This window comes from Dipodomys merriami, unplaced genomic scaffold (genome assembly GCF_024711535.1).
Source record: "Dipodomys merriami isolate MVZ:Mamm:240054 unplaced genomic scaffold, mDipMer1.0.p SCAF_1, whole genome shotgun sequence".
NCBI lineage: Eukaryota > Metazoa > Chordata > Mammalia > Rodentia > Heteromyidae > Dipodomys > Dipodomys merriami.
In genome coordinates this window covers 49,425,875-49,448,936 of record NW_027202270.1, presented here as the reverse complement: position 1 = coordinate 49,448,936, position 23,062 = coordinate 49,425,875, and positions in this window count along the sequence as shown.

Sequence of the window (23,062 nt, the reverse complement as noted above, 5' to 3'; positions counted from 1 at the left end):
AATTCGATGGGAACATGTGGTGGGCTTTGGGGATAGTGTGATCTGCACTCTCTTGGCCCTGATGATCTTCAGATATCATGGAGGCATCCTGGATTTGGTGCTAGTGACTTGCAGAGGGATTATAGAGCAGGTGCCTGGTGAAAGGGAGTGGTGGTATCCAAGATATCCAAACAATTCTAACAGACTACTTTCAAAAGTTATACTCTCTAAAGGAAGAAAATCTGGCAGAAATGGATGCATTTTTAGAGAAATACAAGTTGCCCAAACTGAGCAAAGAAGAAGTAAACCAATTAAATAAGCCAATATCCTATAATGAGATACAGGAAGGTATCAAAAGTCTTCCAACAAAAAAAAGCCCAGGACCACATGGATTCACAGCAGAATTCTATAAGACCTTTATATAAGAACTAATACCCATACTCCTCAAGCTCTTCAGAGAAACAGAGAAGGAGGGAGCTATCCCAAACTCATTCTATGAAGCCAATATCATACTCATCCCCAAACCAGGCAAAGACCCAACCAAAAAGGAGAATTACAGGCCGATTTCCTTGATGAACACAGATGCAAAGGTCCTTAACAAGATTCTAGCTAACAGAATCCAGAAACACATAAAAAAATTATACACTATGACCAGATAGGCTTCATCCCAGAGATGCAGGGATGGTTTACATACGTAAGTCAATAAATGTAATCCAACATATCAACAGAGCCAAGGTCAAGAATCACATGATTATCACCACAGATGCAGAAAAGGCCTTTGATAAAATTCAATATTCATTCATGCTAAAAGCTCTGGAGAAAATAAGAATAGAAGGAACATTTCTAAAAACAATAAAAGCCATTTATGACAGACTAATAGCCAATATTATACTTAATGGGGAAAAGCTACAACCAATTCTCCTAATATCAGGAACAAAGCAAGGATGCCCACTGTCTCCATTCCTTCAATATAGTCCTGGAACCCTTAGCCAGGGCAATCAGGCAAGAAAAAGACATTAAAGGGATCTGCATAGGGAAAGAAGAAGTTACAGTATCCCTTTTTGCAGACGACATGATACTATACCTTCACGAACCCAAAAACTCCATCCCCAAACTCTTAGAAATCATAAATCACTTCGGCAAAATAGCAGAATACAAAATAAACCCACAAAAATCAGTTGTCGTCCTGTACACTGACAATGTACAAGAACAGAGGGAAATAAAGGGAGCAACCCCATTCATAATAACCTCCCAAAAAACAAAATATTTAGGAATTAACCTAACCAAAGATGTAAAAGAACTATTTAATGAAAACTATAAAAAGTTAAATTGCAGAAGACACTAGGAAATGGAAAGACCTCCCATGCTCCTGGATAGGCCGACTTAATATACTAAAGATGGTAATACTTCCAAAACTAATATACAAATTCAATGCAATTCCTATTAAAATCCCAATGATGTACATCACTGAAATACAGAAAACAGTCCAAAAATTCATATGGAACAACAAAAGACCTAGAATAGCCAAAACAATTCTAGAGGATAAAGAATATGGGAGGGCTATCCATGCCGAACTTCAAACTCTACTACAGAGCTATAATAACAAAGACAGCATGGTACTGGCACAAAAACAGGCCCAAAGACCAATGGAACAGAATAGAAGATCCAGAAATAAATCCACAGGCCTACAGCCAGCTGATATTCGACAAAGGAGCCAAAGACATACAATGGAAGAAACATAGCCTCTTCAACTGCTGGTGCTGGGAAAACTGGGCGGCCACATGCAGAAAACTAAAAGTGGACCCCAGCCTATCACCATGCACCAACTCAACTCAAAATGGATTAAAGACCTAAACATTAAACCTGAATCTCTGAAACTACTGCAGGACAGAGTAGGAGAAACACTTGAACTAATAGGCACAGGAAGGAACTTCCTGAACAGAGTCCCAGGGTCACAACAAGTTGGAGAGAGACTCGACAAATGGGACTACCTTTCAAAAAAAAGCTTCTGCACAGCTAAATCTATCGCAACCAAGCTAGAAAGACAACCAACTAATTGGGAAAAAATATTTACCAGCAATATATCAGACAAGGGTTAACATCCTGTATATACAGGGAACTCAAGAAACTAATCACTCCAAACCTAACAAACCAAGTACTAAATAGACAAGGGAACTAAAGAGGGACTTCTCAAATGAAGAAATAAAAATGGCAAAGAAACACATGAGGAAATGTTCATCATCCCTGGTGGTGAAGGAAATGCAAATGAAGACAACCCTGAGATACTACCTTACCCCAGTCAGAATGTCCCACATCCACAAATCAGCCAACGACAAATGCTGGAGGGGATGTGGAGAAAGAGGAACCTTATTACACTGCTGGTGGGAATGTACACTTATACAACCACTTTGGAAAGCAGTATGGAGTGCCCTTAGAAAGCTAAAGATTGACCTCCCTTACGACCCAGTCATACCACTTCTAGGCATCTACCCTGAACAACAGGAACCAATATACAAGGACACGTGCACCTTCATGTTTATTGCAGCACTGTTCATAATAGCTAGGATATGGAAACAACCCAGATGCCCCACCACAGATGAATGGATCCAAAAATTGTGGTATCTATATACAATGGAATATTATGCAGCCATTAGAAATGACAAAATAATGGCATTTGCAGGGAAATGGATGGAGCTAGAAGGAATCATGTTGAGCGAGGTAAGCCAAGAGCGAAGAGACAAACGGTACATGGTCTCCCTGATAAGTGGATGCTAAATCCAAAATGTTAGGTGATATGACAAAACTAACAGGACTTAAGAAACAAAGAACTCCCACTCATCTGGTTGAACCACTACTAAATATCCCCATGCTGCTGATCACATGTATGGTGTATAACATGTGAACACCGTTATATGTTATAGACTGTGATAGACAATTTGCTCCAGGAAAGTTAGAATGAACTTGTGACTTTAAATGAGCATCATTATTCCACAATACTGTGAAATTCCGGAAATTATGTAATCACTTAATCACAATCAAAAAAAAAAAAAAAACCTCGGGGAAGGTAGGGAGGGAAGGGATGGTAGGGGGAAAACAATGGAGGGGGTAACAATGTTCAAGAGGAAGTGTACTCATTACCTCACTCATGTAACTGTAACCCTCTGTATATTATCTTTACAATTAAAAAAAAAAAAGGGAGTGGTGGTGATGCCACTGCCCAGAGTTGCATTTACCCCACAGTGGCTGATCACCACCTTTTAATGCCTCCCTGTGAAGTGGGAAAAGTTGGCAAGGGCTTCCACTGATATATTGCATACAGAACTGGGAGCATCAGATGTAGTTCCTCCACCTATCAATGTTTTCAGCTTGACCTTAAATTCTCCTTCGGGTGTTTAGAAGAGACACGTAGAGAGAGATCCCCGTAGTGGTACTCTAATGGAGATGGAAACAGATGATGGAAAATAAGGGGATCTAGGTCTTTTGTGAATCTGTGTGAATCATTGGCCCATTCACGGCTGTGCAGTATCCTTATCCACAAAGGGCATAAATGTCTTTACCCCAAAACCTCCCCTCCCCAATTCACTGCTTCCACTTTTGCTCATTCATATTTTTATTATGAAACACTAAGTCATTCATCAGGTGATTATTCAATGGACTTATGGCCAATTTTTCTTTTTCTCCTGCACTTTATTACTTTGTGTTTTGTGACACAAATGCACTAATATTTAGATCTCTTGAATAATTTATATATCTTCTTTCACTTTTTAAAACTATTTTCTCTTCTGCTTGTTTACATGTCTCCATCAGGTTCCGTGCGGACAGATGAATTTGATGCTTTCCAGGACTGACATCGAATGAATCTTCAATAGCTGTCATTCATCATTTTCTCTAAGGTACACATTCTTACTTATTCTTGCCTGTAATTTTTTTTTATCATATCTTTATCCTGAGAATGAAAGTGTTTTAACATTTCAGTTGTTTGGGCTTATTCTTTCAGTCCTATTTTAAGTAAGAAAGTTATATGAAAATGTGATTTTAAAAAAACTTATAGTACATAACTTATAATACAGTTAGATAGCTTAAAATGAATACATTTACCTTAAGCTTAAAATCTCTTTTGCTTGAAAGTCCTAGTCAGAACTGTTTTATAATGATGATTTTGTTGTTTTGAATATCCATTGCTCCATTCAAGTAAATGATTTCACAGGATGTTGCCTTTAACACTAGATCAAGTGCTGTGGTGAGGGGAGATTTAACTCCTCTAGAGACAATAAGTAGAAAGATGTTCCTTTAGAATAACCATAAGTATCTGGAAAATTTAAGAAGTACTTTTTCAGTGTCTTACCCCTATTAAAAGGTTTGCTAAGCTTCTTTAGTAAGGTATGTTTGTGTCTATGTAAGTATGTGAGTATGCATGTAAATTTTTCTGTGAGTGTGTGTGCATGAGTTCATCCTGGGGTTTAACTCAGGGCTTGGGTACTGTCCCTTTGCTTTTTTTGTTCAAGCCTAATGCTCTATCACATAAGCCACAGCTCCATTTCTAGACTTACGGTAATTAATTGAAAATAAGAGTCTCCCGGATTTTCTGTATTGTTTTCAAAGCACTCCACAGATCTTAGTCTCATGAGTAACTAGGATCATAGTCATGTGTAAGGCTTTTTCATTTATGAGTTCTTAGTGGCCCTTTAGTGTGAACTTGGGACCTTCCAGGCAGGTGCTCCACCACTTGAGAAATCCCTCCATCCCCTTTTGCTCTACTTTATTCTGAGGGTCTCAGATTTTGTTGGCTTACACCATGATTTTAGTATTTATTCTTTCCAAGGACAATAGAATGATATGTCTGCCTATCCTGTCCATCTTTTCTCTTGAGGTGGAGCCTCATTAATTTTTTTTTCAGGTTGCCTTGATCCTTTCACAGTTGCAACCTCCTAATCTTAGCTAGAATTGCACTTGTATTCACTTCTAAGTATACAAATGGATTTCTTTATTTCAAATTCCAAAGCAAATTTTCTCATTATTGGCATTGTATTTTGACATTTGACCAGGATCCAGATGACCAAAACTGAAGCATTTCCCAACGCAGCAGGAACGGGATCCATCAATGACCAGCCCTAAAGAAGATTTAACCCATATTGTGTCTTTCCACCCCCTAGAATGTTCCTTTCCCTTGTTCCCCAATATGTGTTCATCTTTTGAATTTGATGTGTGATATTTGGTTGAATAAATCATTTTAAAAGATAATTTTGAGACTTTGTTGTTGGGGGATTTAATTTTTCTGAGTTCTAAATATATGTTAGCTATGAGACCCTTGTCTGTGGTTGTATAGCTAGTGAAGACTTCACCCAAGCTGTGGGGTTTCTGTTGATCTTGCTAGCTATGCCTTTTGCCATGCAGAGCTCTGAAGTTGCATGTTGAGAGCCCTGCAGGGAGTCTCTCTGCATGATAAGCTTGACTATCTCCCTGGAACATCTCTCAAGGCTATTTACAGAATCTGGTCTTTGCATCCTGCCCCAAACAAAGACCAGGTAGCTGCTATTGACCACCTTTTCACATTGCCCTAAGCAAACATCTTGCAGCTGCTATGGCCAATGAAAAAGCTTCCTTATTCCAAGCATATAAATACCCCTGTGTGAAAAATAAAATTTGGCAGCTTGATCAGAATCCTTGTCTTGCTGTCCTTCTTCGTGTCTCTTGTCCCTTCATTCCTTCTTGCTTAGGTTCACCGCCCTCGTTGAAGTCCTGCGGGTCAGGACAACTGGCGCCCAACGTGGGGCTCGAGCCTCTGACTAAGGAAGGAACGCCGTCCTCCGTGAAAACTTGGCCAAGTACAGTCTGAGATCGCGAGATCGCCTCAACAGACCCCACCAAGAGACAGATCCAGGAGGAGAGTGGGGACGGCGCAAGGTGAGTGACCCACCATGGGACAAGTAATGTCGTCACATGATCTATTTCTGTCAGACCTCAGGGAGGCCCTCAAGACACGAGGAACGCGGGTTAAGAAAAAGGATTTAGAATTATTTTTCTCATTCATAGAGGACTTGTAGGAATCATAGATGCAAAAAGATGGCAAAGAGTAGGAAATTGTTTAAAAGATTATTATGAAAACTTTGGTCCGGAAAAGGTTCCTGTTACCGCCTTTTCCTATTGGAATTTGATTAATGAAGTTTTAAAATGTTCTCTATTTGATAGTGGAATTTTAAAACTTGTAAAACGCAGGAGAGGAGGTTCTCCAACATGCCTCTCGGCCCCCCGCGGCTTGCCCATCGGTTGTATTAGATATGCCTGATGGTCAATTTACTGAAAATCCCTTCCTTTTGTGGCCCGGCCCTTCAAGGGACCACTGCCCCTCCAGATCCAGATGTTTTTTCTCCCCCCCCCCTTTACCTAACCTGGCACCTTTACGCGAGACTCTTCAGCATAGGGGAGAACACCTTCAACTTTTAAAAGAACTGCAGTCCCTTGATTATGAATTCCGCATACTGGCCCTGGCCGATACGCCAAAACCACCTAATAAAATTAAGGTTAGATCAGGCCATCAATCAGTTCTCGCCTTTCCAGTAACTCGGAGCCAGACAGAGGGTGAGGAGGACTCAGAAGAGGAGGAAAAGGAGGATGAAGAGCAGGATACTGGGGATGAAGAGGAACAACCCACCCAGGGAAAAGGCCAACAAGAGTATAAGAGGCTTAGCCTCCGGTTTGTTGAAAAGCTTAAAAACGCATGTGCCCAATATGGCCCGACTGCCCCTTATACGTTAGCCTTATTAGAAAACCAAAGTGCGCGCTGGCTCAACCCTAATGATTGGAAGTTTCTGGCCCACGCCACCCTTAGTGGGGGTGATTTTGTTATATGGAATGCGGACTTTAAGGAACAATGTAGAGAGACCGTGCAAAAAAATTTGTCTAAAACATCTTCAAAAACCTGGACCTATGCTAAACTTTTGGGTAATGCGCCCTTTGATACCAATGCTAAACAGGCGCGCTTTCCTACCGGACTTTTGGCACAAATTCAAAATGCTGGCCTTTATGCTTGGAAGCGTCTCCCTCAAAAGGGATTGGCTACTACTTCCCTGGCAAAGGTTAGACAGGGGCCAGATGAACCCTACAGTGACTTTGTCTGGAGGATTAACTTGGCTGCAGAAAGTAAACAACCTGGTCACTTTACACGTGAATGACCCTTAGGCAAACAAAGTCAAGGGGCAATGCCCTTTCAAGCTACAGGTAGACCACTCCCTGCCACTCTTTGTCTTTTAGATCAAGAACAAGCAGCCCCAAGGTGGCTGCCAGAAATGCTTGATAAAACAGGTTAATGTCTTACCACAACTCAGGGGAAATCTTCCCCCTGAGGATGATTCCTTTTCTCTTACAGATGCAACTAGAACTCCAGACATGGACCATCCTGTTTGAATTTATTAAATAACAGATTAATCTCTTGGTTTCTAAGCCCATACAGGTTCATCACCATCGCCTTGATATGGCAGACCGCGGCATTGAGATCTAGGATTTACCCCAGGCTTTTAATTAGTGTTTTTGCCATGAGCTTGTTCCAGTGGGAAACAGCCCCCCTTCTTTTTCTTATTTAGAAAACCCTTCTTATTCATAACTCCTGACCACTCAATGGGCAAGACCTATTGCCATAAGGGATAGGTTCGCCCCTCCTCCTATAGGTCCCTCCATTTGGGGGAGGATGCACCTATGGGAGGAAGAAAAAATGCTCAAATCAAGGGTGCAGGTAAGACTGCAGGGGGATGGATCCGTGAGATCCCAAAACCCAAGACCCCTGAGTGGCAAGCTCTGGTGCATGACGGTTGGCATGCATACCCACAAGCCGTCTCCTCAAAAAACATGCCAAGGCCTGTAAAATTCCCCTCCCCCAGTGAGGACGCTCGCGGAGCGGAGTGGAGAAAAACCCTGGGCCCTTAGAGGAACAGAGCCTCTGTCACCCCCTCAAAAAGTTCTAAATAGGAAAGGGAGAGATGTCGAGAGCCCTGTAGGGAGTCTCTCTGCATGATAAGCTTGACTATCTCCCTGGAACATCTCTCAAGGCTATTTACAGAATCTGGTCTTTGCATCCTGCCCCAAACAGAGACCAGGTAGCTGCTATTGACCACCTTTTCACATTGCCCTAAGCAAACATCTTGCAGCTGCTATGGCCAATGAAAAAGCTTCCTTATTCCAAGCATATAAATACCCCTGTGTGAAAAATAAAATTTGGCAGCTTGATCAGAATCCTTGTCTTGCTGTCCTTCTTCGTGTCTCTTGTCCCTTCATTCCTTCTTGCTTAGGTTCACCGCCCTCGTTGAAGTCCTGCGGGTCAGGACAGTTGCATGCAATCCCATTTGGCCAACCTTCCTTGATTTGTTTTGTTTCTGTGTCTTTATGAAGACAAGTTCACCCAGTGCCAAGCAGCCCTAGAGTTTCTCTCATTCTCTCCTGTAATCTTTTCAGGGTGTCTGCTTTTTCTTTGAGGTCTTTTGTCGGGCCTTCGACAGTCCCACGAACGACAGATGGGGTCCGAGGAAAGGTAAGTGTGCAGCTCGCCAGCCTGTTCCAGACTCCCTTAACCTGGGAGACAATCAGACTCAGTGGGGAGTCAAGTCAAGCAGGAACTCGTTTATTAACACACAGCAAGCACTTTTTAAAGCAAAAGAGACCGGGTGGCATGGGGAGGAAAAGGAACCAACCAATCACTGTAAAGGTCACACCCTGTCATGCACCTAAGCTTCCAAGAGCTGGTTATGCACTGAAGGTAAACAAGTTGGGCTCTGCCCACTCAACTCCCTCTCAGCACCATCTTTGCTGCCCATGTGCCCCACAGTCTTTGATCCATTTGCAGTTGATTCTGGTGCAGGGTGATAGATCAGAATCTAGCTTTCGTTATCTACAGGTGATTAACCAATTTTGCCAGTACCATTTATTGAAGATCTGTCTTCCATCCTATTTTTGGCTCCTTCATCGAAGATTAGGTGGCTATAGGTCTGTGGGTTCATTTCTGGGTGTTCAGTTTTATTTCGTTAGTCCTCAGGTGTGTTCTTGTGCCAGTACCAAGCTGTTTTGATTGCTATGGCCTTATAGTAGAGTTTGAAATCTGTCATTGTAATTCCCCCGGCACTATTCTTTTTGCTAAGGTTTATTTTTGCTATTCAGGGTCTTTTATTGTTCCACATGAATATTTGGATTGCTTCTTCTATTTCATTGAAGAATGAGGTTGGAATATTGATAGGTATTGCATTGAATTTGTAGATAGCCTTTGGCTGTATTTCCATTTTCAAAATGTTAATCTGCCCAATCCAGGAGCATGGGAGGTTTTGCCACTTTAGTTCTGCTTTAATGTCCTATTTCAGAATTTTAGTTTTCATCATTAGAGGTTCTTAACTTCTTTAGTTAACTCCTAGGTATTTTACTTTTTGTGAGGCTATTACAAAAGGAGTTGCTTTCCTGATTTCAGCTGCACTCTTCTCATTATTGGTATACAGGAAAGCCATTGATTTTTGAGTGTTTATTTGATATTTTGCTACTTTGCCAAGTTTCGGATCATGATCAAGTAACTTGGGAGCAGAGTGTGTGGGGTGCTTTAAAGACAAGATCATGTCATCTGCAAAGAGGGAGTTTTACTTCATTTTTCCCTATTTGGATCTTCTTTATGTTTGCATCTTGTCTTATTGATCTAGCTAGGCATTCTAATACTAAATTGAATAGGAGTGGAGAGAGTGGACATCTTTGTCTTGTTCTTGAGTTTAACAGAAATGGCTTTAGTTTTGCACCATTAAGTATAATGCTGGCTGTAGGTTTGTCATACATGGCCTTTATTGTATTGAGGAATGTTCCCTGGATTCCTAGCTTCTCCAGAGCTCTCATAAAGGGGTGTTTCATCTTGTCAAGTGCTTTTGCTGCATCTATTGAGATAATCAGGTAAGCCATTGATTTTTGAGAGTTAATTTTTTTTGGGGGGGGTGGTTTCCAGTCGTGGGGCCTGAACTCTGGGCCTGTGCACTGTCCCTCAGCTCTTCAGCTCAAGGCCAGCACTCTACCACTTGAGCCACAGTGCCACTTCCGGCTTTTTTCTTTTTGCTTATGTGGTGCTGAGGGATCAAATGCAGGGCCTCATGCATGCAAGGCAAGCACTCTACCACTGAGCCACCTTCCCAACCCCTGAGGGTTAATTTTATATCCTGCTACTTAACCAAAGTTTCAGATCAGCTTGAGTAATTTGGGAGTGTACATATGGCCATATAAAAGGATGCTAAGTATATTACACTTCGATTAGAATACTGCTCTCTCTCTCTTCCTGTCTCTTTTCTTGCACCCCAACCTCCCATTGAACAGCAGTTTTCATTGGAATTTCTTAAGCCATCTTTATATATAATTGCAATATGATGGGGTGTTATTAACCATCATCATTCCTTTTTACTTCCCTCTTTTCCACATCCCCTTCAACAGACCTATATATAGAATCATGTTCTGTGTATATGTGTGTATACATATATATCTATGAATAAGTATGTCCTTTAGGTCTAGTTTCTACAAATATATAAAAACTTGGTGATATTTTGCTTTGGGGGCTTGGTTTGTATCTGTTTCACATGACAGTCTCTAGTTGCATTCATTTTCTTACAAATGACATGACTTCATTTTTTTCTTTATGGCTATGTAATATTCTACATATATTACCACATATATTACCATATATTACCACACTTTATCTATTCCTTGATTTTTGAGTGCTTTGCTTGATTCTAGAATTTGGTTATTATGAACAGTGCTGCAATAAATGGGTACACAGGTAAAAATAAATAAATAAATAAATAAAAGGATGCTAAGCAAAATGAACCCCAAGATAGGGACACAAGAGGTTTTATCTTTGTTGCTGTTGTTTTTAATGTATTATGTGATTTTTATTTTTATTTTTTTGCTTTTTTTGGGGGGGGTATGTTCTTCCCTCACAATATAACCTGTTTTCACTATATTTGACTCCGGTGCCTTCCCTGTTGTTTATACATTTTTTTTTAATTTGGGGAGGGGAATAGAGATAACAAAATTCTGAAACAATGATACAGGTTGACCCATTGTAACTATGAGATGTACTAGACACTTTGCAACTTTGCGGAGAGGGGGTTGGAAGGGATGGTAGGGGAAAAACAAAGGAGGTGATAACAATGCTAGATAGGAAATGTACTCATTAATTTTGATTGTGTTTATTTTTAAGATAGTGAGTCTGTCGTTATTTTAGAGTCACAACATTGGTTTCACTGTTTAAAAATCTGATGTAGGTCAGGTGTTGGTGGCTTACACTTGTAATCCATCTACTCTGGATATTGAGATCTGAGGATTGTGGTTTTAAGTCAGAAATGGCCAGAAAGAACACAAGACTCTTATTTCCAATTAAGTGCCCAAAAACTGGTAGTGGAGCTACAGCTTGAGTGGTAGAGTGCTAGCCTGAGCAAAAAGCTCCTACATAGTGCTTAGGCCATGAGTTCAGGCCCAGGATCTGATTTAGATTCAGTTGTAATTTTGAGATGCTGAGTATGATTTGTTTATAATCTGATACAATGATGTTGAGATTCCTTTTAATTGAAACAAGTTTTGAGTAAGGAGGAATCTTCTATAGAAACCTATCATGATATTTTGTTGAACTGTGATCTCAGGGTCATGTGTTATAAAGTCTTGGGTGTCTTCTGATGGGAACTTGGAGGGAGAGAGTTGTTATAGTGTGGAGTTAGTAAAGCTGAGGAAGTTCTCTAATCTTTAGCTAATATAGCCATCTGGTCAGAATTGTAAGAAGCCTGCATATTCTGAAATTCATCCTGGCAAGTGAATTTGAGGTCATTTTTGTGGAGTGTCTGTCCTGTCAATCTGTCAAATTGGATTAACTTTGCCTTATTGGTGCTAGAAATAATTACAGTCTATCTCCAGTTAGGCTTTCCCTCCTATGCATTCAAAGTCCTGCTGGTTTAGAAAGTTCAGGTGATGCGGTAGTGATACTCAGTAGATACTATGTTGGAAATGACTATACAACTTGGGTTGGCATGGGGAGAAGTTGGGAGGGGGAAAAAACTAGGAGAAAATGAGGCAGGAAATGATACTGTTCAAAATATAATGCACTTATTACCTGAATTATGTAACTAACCCCTCTGTACATGACCTTTATTAAAAAAATGTTTTAAAGTACAAGTAGGAATCCACATTGTTTATTTACATAGAATGTATTGGTTGTACTAGAAATTAAGGCAACATTTATGAAATTTTATTTTAAAGTAATTATTAAATTTATTCAAGAATCCAAAAACATGGTATAAATTATTTTTGGTGAGAAGTTATCTTTCTTAAACAAGGAAGAGAAATACCCTTTTCCAAATCTATGTTTATCTTCAATAGGAGATAGCTGAATTCTCATTTTTGTGCCTGCTAAACATACTGAAATGTGCTTTGGTTGTAGTAAAGGAAGAAAAATTGGCTTCATTTAGACAGAATTGCTAATCATTATATATTAATTGCCTTTAGTGATTATTGTGGATATTGTATAGTACTATTGCAAATATTTACATACGTAGTTTTTAAAATTAGTTCCAGGGCTGGGAAGGTGGCTCAGTGGTAGAGCGCTTGCCTTGCATGCCTGAGGCTCTGGGTTCATTTCCTCAGCACCACATAAGGAAAAAGAAAAGCTGGAAGTGGCACTGTGGCTCAAGTGGTAGAGCACTAGCCTTGAGCTGAAGAGCTGAGGGGACAGTGCCTAGGCCCAGAGTTCAGGCCCCACGACCAGACTCCCCCCCAAAAAAATTAGTTCCAGTGTGAACGTTGGGAAGATACTAATGAAGTCTTTTTACTATGATGCTTGAAAACTTGTTGTTTTCTTTTACTTTGAATATGTGTTTTTCCTATGCATTGTTTGGAAACATCATGTATTGGTCATGTAAAAACATTCATTCACTGAGTTATGTAGATCACTCAAGCCAAGATCTACATAACTCCATCTCAGCAGGCAATTTTTCTGAAAAAACACAATTCTTAATGTCATCATTTATCTGTGAATACCCTTCAGATATGGAAATTTCTCAAGTGAATGCAGATAAAAGCAAATTCCAGAATTCTATTTTTTGCTTTAAACCTCAAATTTTATCACTGGCAACAAACACTGACAGTTTTCTTTGAAATGTCGGACTCATTTTCTTCCTATTCAAGGGACTGCCTGCCAAACAGCCATATCTGAAAAACCATAGTTTGTCTGCCAGCCATTCTTTTTCAAATAAAAATGGTTTGCCATGAAAAAAAATGAAAAGCTGTTTGTTTTCCTCCTGACAAAAACAATCACACACATGCTTTCCCTTGAGAAACTCCCCACACTTTGGGATGAAGCACAGTGGGTTATTTATACTTAGCATTTAATCACATAGAGTATTTGAAAAGATAGGCTTCAAAGGTCAAGGTGTAATTAAAATAATATTTGCTGCTTCATTAGGCAAAAGTGAAACTTTTTTTTCAGCAGCCATAATATAACACACACACACACACACACACACACACACACACACACACAATATGGTACCAGTGGTAGGGTTTGTGCTAAAACATGTTGACCTGCATGGCTTTTGTCCACAAATGTCAATATAAAGGAAAAATGCAAATATTTACTTCATATAGTAATAGAAAGCATCTACCTTACAAACTCAGACGCACTGATCCCCATTTGCTAGTGTAGCTAACTCTTGATTGTAAGCTCCTGGGGTGTGTTGGAGGATTCAAGTATCCTATCCATTTCACTTGTGATGTTTCCAAAGCCAAGAAAATGCTCATAGTGTTACAAAATGAATATGTTTGTAATGTGGGAGTTTTCTGTCAGCCATATTTGAAACTGCTACTGCATTGTTTGCTTTTAATGTTCCCCTAATAAAAGCCTACTACTTAAGACACATTCGGGATTTTTTTATTGCATAATATGTAAAGTTTGTCTCCTTGAAGGTATGTGTGCATTCTTTGCATTTGTAGACACTACAAAATACACATCACAAAAGATTGTCTCTAATTTTATAGTGAATGTATTATGTCTGAAAGCAAAAGAAGATGCTTAAGATGCTTCTCGGGTGTACTCTTGGTGTTCCCCCTCATAGAATCTTGTACCAGGTAAGAGGTGCTGGATCTGGTGGTGTGAACACACTCAAGTTGTTGTGGTTGTTTTGTTTTTATTTTATTGTAAAGATGCTGTACAGAGAGGTTACAGTTACATGAATAAGGTAATGGGTATATATCTTGTTGAGTATTTTTCCTCCTCCTTTGTTTTTCTCCTACTATCCCTTCTTTTCCCACAACACATCCCCAAAGTTGTAGAGCTCATTTCCAACACAGTGTCTTTTGAGTATCATTGTTGCAATGGGTCATCCTGTGTCCTTGTTTCAGCATTTTGTTATTCCCCTTCCCCTCCCCAAGTCAGTCCCTGTTGTCACTGTATTTGGTTTTGGTACCCTGCGTCTTGTATATACATTTATCAAGTTTTGTTTTGTTCAACTGTCTCCATGCAATTTCTTTTCCTGCTCTCAGATCCTCTGCTCCCCCAGCTTTATGCTCCTCTGTCCACATTCTGAGTTGTCCAGTCCTTGTGTCTCCAACCTGGCCTCTGTGTAGTGTGAGGCATGCTCAGTCCCCCACTTCACACATGAGGCCAGGAGGGTCTTTTTCAGTAGTTTTGTTAGTGCATGTCTTGGTAATCTTAATAAATAGAGTGGAAAATGGCATGGGGAAAAAAGTTTGTGAGACTCTCATACCTAATTACTAAAACTTAAAATGGAGGTGTGACTCAAATGATAAGAATGCTAGCTAGCCTTGAGCAAAAAAGCTCAGAGACTGTTCAAGCCCTAGGATAGGGTGTGTGTGTGTGTGTGTGTGTGTGTGTGTGTGTGTGTGTGTGTGTGTGTGTGTGTGTGTGTGTGTGTGTGTGTGTGTGTGTGTGTGTGTGTGTGTGTGTGTGTGTGTGTGTGTGTGTGTGTGTGTGTGTGTCCGTGTGTGTGTGTGTCCGTGTGTGTGTGTGTCCGTGTGTGTGTGTGTCCGTGTGTGTGTGTGTCCGTGTGTGTGTGTGTCCGTGTGTGTCCGTGTGTGTGTGTCCGTGTGTGTGTGTCCGTGTGTGTGTGTCCGTGTGTGTGTGTGTATGTTGAGCAAAAAAGCTCAGAGACTGTTCAAGCCCTAGGATAGGGTGTGTGTGTGTGTGTGTCCGTGTGTGTGTGTGTGTCCGTGTGTGTGTGTGTGTTGAGCAAAAAAGCTCAGAGACTGTTCAAGCCCTAGGATAGGGTGTGTGTCCGTGTGTGTGTGTGTCCGTGTGTGTCTGTGTGTGTGTCCGTGTGTGTCTGTGTGTGTGTGTCCGTGTGTGTGTGTGTGTCCGTGTGTGTCCGTGTGTGTCTGTGTGTGTGTGTGTCCGTGTGTGTGTCCGTGTGTGTCCGTGTGTGTCCATGTGTCCTGGTTGGAATATTTTTCCCCCTCACTCAGAATAATTTCCTGTGTTTCCGTTTTAGTAAGCAGTTGTTAAAAGTTATTTGACTGGTTTTAGTTCATTTACTTTATCTAGAACAGACTATTCATTTAGATTTTATTCTCTTAGGAAATATTGTAAATTACATTTACTATATTTTCTTTCTTTCTTCCTTTCTTCCTTTCCTTTCTTTTTGTTGTTGTTGGTGGTGGTGGTTGTGAGACCTGAACTCTGGGCCTGGGTGCTGTCCCTCAGCTCTTCAGCTCAAGGCTAGCACTCTACCACTTGAGCCACAGCACCACTTCCGGCTTTTTGCTTATGTGGTGCTGAGGAATTGAACCCAGGTCCTCGAGCATGCAAGGCAAGTGCTCTACCACTAAGCCACCCTCACAGCTCAGTATATTCATCTTTTATCTCTGATTACCCCCTCCCATTGCTTCAAAAAAAGAAAGCCAGATATATAATTATGGTTTAAATGTTAGAGCACCAGCTCCAAGCATGAAAACTAATAGCACCCAGGCCCTGAGTTCAAGCCCCCATATAGGAACCAAGGGTGAATAATCAGAAACCTACTTCGAGAGTTATTTCTGTCACAACTAATATTTTAGTGCTTTATCAGACTAAATTACTGTTACTGGGTAACAAAGATGTTTCGGGAAAGGAAAACAAATTCTAACCTCACCAGAGTTTCCTAAAAAGGAAGGAATGACAGTGAAGATGAGAATAAGGAAGGAGGCAGAAGAATGAAAGCAAAGGAGCTTGGAGAATGTGAGAATGTTTCACTGATGTATCTGTGGTTTGTTATAGCATTAGTAAAAATAGAACCAGTTCTATTTTCAATCTTTCTTTTAGCTATACACTCTTCAAAGAGACTACTTAATAATTTTCTAGAATTCAGATTACTCAAAGTTTTCTAAGTAATATTATTCCACATGGAATCACTGTAATATAATCATTCAAGTTCAAAAGAACACTTAAAAGTCTGTGATTTTTAAACTGTCAATAAATGAACTATTTACAATAGTTTGTTTCACCTCACCTATGTACGTTGTGACTTAAATCAAAAAAACTTTTTCTTTTAGTTTATTTTTATTTATTTATTTATTTACTTATTTATTAACAATTCTTGGGGTTGAACTCAAGGCCTGGGCACTGTCCCTAAGCTTTTTTATCTCAAGGCTAGTGTTATATATTTGAGCCACATTTCTACTTCTTGCTTTAATTTCTTTTTGTTCTTGATTAATTGGAGATAAGAGACTTTCTTGCCTGTTCTGACTTTGAACTGTGATCTCAGCCTCTTGAAGAGTTAGGATTACAGGCTTGAACCCCGAGTGCCCAGTTAAAAGAGCCCCTTAATGAGAATATTTTTCTCTTAAGTTTGGTAAAATATTTACTTGAGGTTTTAACCCCATAATGAAAATTAGAAATTTTAATAAAAGACAGCTACAGGTGACCTAAGAGGACTTAGATTTATTTTTTTCATGGATGAAGCAAATGTTTTCTTTTTGCATGGTAAATGGTCATAGCTTGTGCTTTATTTTTAATCTCACATTGGAGGCAATCCATATTGGTATTCAACAAATGACTTCCCAGATGAGAATTGGCATGTTTTACCAATATCATACTGAGAAAATCTGTACAATTTAGGAAAATGTGAGATGAAATCATCTGCTAATCAGTAATACAATGTGAAACATTTGCTGGGGTCTGAGATACTGCCTCTAGTCTCACTGATGTAACAAGAAAATAGACGGAGTGGTTTAAACTGACTTTTTCTCTCTGTTCTGAGGGCCTACAAATTCCAAATAATAAGCATTAGCAAATCAAATTGAAGTCAAATTGAAACAAGTTCTTTTTTTCCTCTCAAGGCAAGCACTGTACCATTTGAGCAATGGCTCCATTCCTGGCTTTTTGGTGGTTTATTGGAGATAAGAGTCCTGCAAAGGCTGGCCTCGAACTGTGATTCCCACAAGTATGATTCTATCATTAATAGCTAAGATTACAGGTGTGAGCCACTGGCACCCTCCTTCAAACAAGTTTTGATCTTCATTTACACCTAGGATTTTTTTAAAATTAAGTGTTAGTTGTGCTTAAATAAAAGCTCCTAACTCACTAGAATCCTTTCTACAAATTTTAACCAAGGTAAAAATAATTGATTCCCCATGATTTTAATGTGCACACATTCAATCACAAACTTATATAATGATGGGAACACCCTTTTTCAAAATATTATTTTTTAGGCTTCCTGAATTTCCTCCAGAAAAGGTTTTCTATTAGTATTTGTTTTTTTTTTTTGTCTTTTGGGGTTTTTTGCTCAACAACTTCTGGGCAAATTATTTTTCTTAAGATTGGAAATAACCGGGGGAGGTAAAATAGGGGGGTGGAAGGGAGATGTAGTTGTGGAGATGGAAGGGCATGGATGGTAGGGGAAAAACAAAGGAGGAGGCAACAATGCTTGATAAGAAATGTACTCATTACCTTGCTCATGTAATTGTAACCCCTCTGTACAGTATTTTCACAATAAAAAACATTTTAAAAAGATTGGAGATAATTTCCACCAGGAGTAGTTAATGTGTCAGCAGTGATATGTCCAGGTGACTCACAGTCACATGATTTGTAGTATCTTCAATGTATGGCATTTCTTTTTTAGCCTCTAGTCCATTTTCTGGAAGCTTAAGTCATTGACAATAAGGGAAAAACATTCATAATCACATTGGACACCTCTCATCCTAGTTACTCGGGAATCTGAGATCTGACACTCACAGTTCCAGGACATACTGGGCAGGAAAGTCAGTAAGACTCTTAATTCTCATAACTACCACAAAAGCCTGAAGTAGAGCTGTTGCTTGAAGTGCTACTAGCCTTGACCACAAGAAAAAAAAAAAAATTCCAACCAGTCAACACAATGTGATTTACTGCTGTGCTGCTCTGTGATTTAATGATCCTGGCTGGACAGAGGTAATTCCAACATCTCCATGCTGAAGACAGCGTTTTTTTCCCAGAGGAATTGCCACATCATTGCTTCCAATAGTGGTCTTTCTTTTCTTTCTTTTTTTTTTTTTGTCAGTCATGGGGCTTGAACTCTAGGCCTGGGTGCTGTCCCTGAGCTTCAGCTCAAGGCTACAGCTCTATTACTTGAGCCACAGTGACACTTCCGGTTTCCTGTTGGTTAATTGGAGACTTTCCTCCCAGGCTGGCTTTGAACCAAATGCTCAGAACTCAGCCTCCTGAGTAGCTAGGATTACAGGCGTGAACCACCAAGCACCCAGCTATGGTCATATTTTAACAGCCAGATTATATGAAAATTTCAATGCCTTTTCAAGTTTTCAGAACCAACACAAACGCATTGAAAGAGTTGTACTATTTTTCTCATCTCTCTTTAAAAGATGTCTCAGATATCTCCCTTTGAAGATAGATGTTTATTTTCACCAAATAAAAATAAAATCTGAAATAAAATTTCAGATTGGGCCCATCTAGACCCTCTGGATCTGTGATGTTGAGGCCATGAGCGAGTTCTCAAAGCAAGCTTCATAGGTGATCGCTGTATGGGCAATGTGACAACATGCCCAAATCAGTGGTTCCCAGAGGGAGACAGGCTTGATTTGGCATCAATTTAGGCTGCTTATCAAAAATAGCGAGATACTGGTTTTCATCTAAGACCAACTAAAACCAAATTTCTAGTTTTAGTACATGAAATTTTGTATTTTCATAGTGATTTCTCATGTAAGACCAGACATAGAAACCAGGGCAGTGTTTATTATTTAACTGAGCTTTTCAATAAGAATTAAGAATGTTTTTCTTTTTTTTTTTTCTTGCTCCTCACAAGATTCTATTGTTCACAAGGTTTTACAAGTCTTTGAACTTCATGGGTTAGCTTTGTGTTTCTCAGGAGGTGAGTCCTCTGTCAGCAGTAACAAAACCACTTGGGAACTTAAAAAACAAACAAAATCAGAAACCGGGGCTGGAAACTAGCAATGTGTGTTTTAACAAGCTCTACATATAATTCTAATGTAACCTTTAGTTTGAGACCACTGCTTTGGGTCACATAATAAAGATTGTTTCATTCTTTGATTTTGTTTCTTTGATCTGGGAAATATTTTATATTGAAAATGTTGTATTTAAAAACGAACTCAATGCCTTAAAAGATGTATTGTCGACAATGAATAAAACATTGCATTTCCTCTCCATGTTTTCCTTTTTGTTGTGTGTTGTCAATATTGGTGAGAGTAGCAACATTTTAAACATAAGCAGTGGGAGAGTGTGGAATCAAAATTGAGGAAATCTTTGAAGGTTAAATTCTCTCAAGTACTTCCTCTCCAAAACCTTGTGCCAGTTCATGATTTTCAGGCAGATGTTTTCCATTATACTGCTACTGGGTCATAACAGAATCTCCATGGTTTGCAGTTGCCATGGCAACCAAATTTTTTTGGTCTGCAGAGAATAGTATACAGCTCAGAGGTGCGTATTTTCTTCTTAGTAATGAAATGTTCATCCACCAGAGGAATTGATTAGGCTGACAACTGTGCTTTATATAAATCAGCAGTAAATCTGAAAGATCAAATTTATTAGATAGGTTTTATCCATTGGTTAGTATCGCTGTTTTCACTGAATCTTCTAGACAAATGAAGATCCTGTGGTAAACCTAACAATTTTTATAAATGATCAAAGGCCATGTTTTTAATGCAGAAGGAAATGATTCTAAAGAAAGATACACACAAAATTGTTGCTTTGATTCTATTTTCCCTTTGGTCAGTTACTACAAAAGTGGAAGCAAGTATTAATTTGCAAGACAATGCTAACTTAATAACATATATTCTTACAAACTGTATATGTAGCATCTAATTGTAATTCCATTTGGGAACATGTTACCTAGGGTATCAAGATTTTATAAACACAAGAAGAATGATGGCAAAAGATTTTCAGAACTGAGGTCCTTTGAAACATGAATCAATTATCATTTTAAATTAAGTCAAGAGAAAGAGGTATTTTTGCTTCCAGTATTATATTTGGACATAATTTTTCTTTTGAGTACTATCTATATCCTAGTGAAATCATGTTCTGGTTGTTTTGTAACTATAAGATAGTGAAAAATCTTTTAAACAGAAGTATTTTTATCTGTGGTAATTACTTGCAATTCTAGGATCAAAGGATAATGCTTATCTAGTAAACTATGATAAACTATTTTTGCTATAACAATGAGTAGAGTGGGAACTCTGATTTCTATTTAAGTTTATAATAGTAATATGTCTTTGAACAATTTTAATTATAATCAATGTGGTACACACATTTCTATGATAGGCAATTTAGACTCAGTTGTCAATTCATTTTTATTCAATTTAGCATCAGTTTATTAGTATAATGTATCTTGAGCAATGAATGTCATCTTCCATTGTTCTCCATCTTTCCTAACCACACCCATTCCCTCTATTTTCAATTCTTGCTGTTTTAAGTGGCATTATTAATAATTATAACTGAAAATTCAAAATTTTTTTTTCCTTTTCTCTCTCACCCTCTCCTTAGCCCCCCGCTTTGGTTGTAGGGCTTGAACTTGGAGCCTGTGCACTATCCCTGAGCCTCTTTTCCTCAAGGTTCTACCACTTTGAGCCATAGCTTCAGTCTAAGTGACATCCTTGACCAGTCTGGCTTAGAACTGTGATCCTCAGATCTCAGCCTCTTCAGTAGCTAGGATTACAGGTGTGAGCCACTAGAGCCCAGTAAAATTATTTCTTTTTTGTCATATTGAAAAATATAAAATTCTATACTTCCTTAAACTTGCAAGCTTTTCTAAATTATTGGCATTGACGTTATTGTACTTTTTTTTTTTACCACCAGCAACATTTGCCTTTCGTTGGTGGTGCATATGTTTGTGCTATTTCTATCTCACACGTTGTACACTTTCTGAAGTTCAATATTATTTATTTGATCTATCTTTGCATGGCTTATGGTATCTTATAGAACACAAGTATTCAATATATTCTTACTATAATCGATTGAAATTAAGTGTCCGTATTCCCTGAAAATTCACACTCCAATGCTGTACTGTGTAAATATAATGCTAATGTTTAGGAGATTAATACAAGCTTGGTGTTAATGGTTCTTGTCTCTAATCCTAGCTACTCAGGGGGCTGAGATCTGAGGATCATGATTCCGTGTCAGCCTAGACAAACAAATCTAAGAGGATTTTATCTCTAATTAACCAGCAAGTTGGAGCAGAGCTGTGACTGCAGTGGTGGAGTGTGAATGAAAAAGAAGCACATGTATGCGAACACACACTCGTATACACAGAAAGATAATATCCTTAGAAAATGGAATGTTGTTAATCCAGAGCCACTTCACATACTCCTAGAGTTTTGAAATGTTGTAAAATTGGCAGAGATGATGTTACAATCTGAAAACAAGCGAAATTATAAAAATAACAAAAATGGCATGCAATAGCTAATATGCCTCCATATTTGCCTTCCTTGACTATCACCTGGTAAATATGAGTGGTATTTGTGCTTTGCTCACCCTGTACTCCATCTAAAATTATGAATCAAATTTTTGAAAGTATTAAGGCTTCTTATGAAATTTTTATTCCCACACTCAGAGAGGAAGCTTAAAATATCCCTGACCCAGCTCTCTTCATCCTATTCTATCTCCCTCCATCCATCTCTTTTTATCTCCAGCTCTCTGTGTTGGTCTTGCAAGCAAAGGAGACTCATAGAATTTCAGAACTTCAATAACCCTAAGAGGTTTTTACAACCATAAAGTACAATTCCAATTGCTCTTAGCATCAAACAGCCCAGAGTGAGGCGGGCTTGCTGGAGACTGGTTTGTTAGAGAATACAATCCCTGCCTAGAGGGGGCAGTAAAGATTCAATTCCAGTTGATTGTTGCCAAAAGATAATACAGGCCAGCTCTGACTTTTTTTTTTCAGAGAATCCAGAAATGGGTTTTACTAAAAAACCAATTTTAAATGTTAGTGACTGATATACACAAAAAAGAGAGTTGTCTTTCAAAACATACCTTCAGGCTGAATGTAGCCCATGAGCTGCCAGTTTTCTATAATACATTTAACTGAATTCTTGTTTCATAGAGGAGGAAACTCAAGTTCAAACTGATAGAAAAGTTTGGCTCAAGTCATCCTAGAACTGAGATTAACAATCCAATGTCCTTCCTTCATCCATTGATTTTTTTTGTGACTTGCTGAAGATGGAATTTTGGGGAACTGCGTCATCATGGAATAAAGATGGCATTTAATGTGGATGGGTTTTCTGCGTTGGTGATGTGCTCTGCGCTTGACAGACAGGCAAAACCACAATGTTTAATTTGTGTTTACTGCTTGTTCTTTGATGCTGAGCAACCTGGTCACAGTAGAACCCATCTGAAAGAAGATTTGAGAACATTGTGATGATAGCCATATAAACTCTACGCAGCAGGAATATGTACCTTTTTAAAATAGTCTTTTGAAATCTGCCTTCAAGTTATGTTTTTATAACAAAACACTAGTTTCTCAAGATGAGGTGCTTATTTGCAATATAACAAATTATGGTGCTAGGAGAGGCTGACAGAGATTACAGGGTTTAACCACAAACTCTCTACATGTGTATGTGACTGTCTTGTGAACTGGTAAAGACCATGCTTGAAATTCAG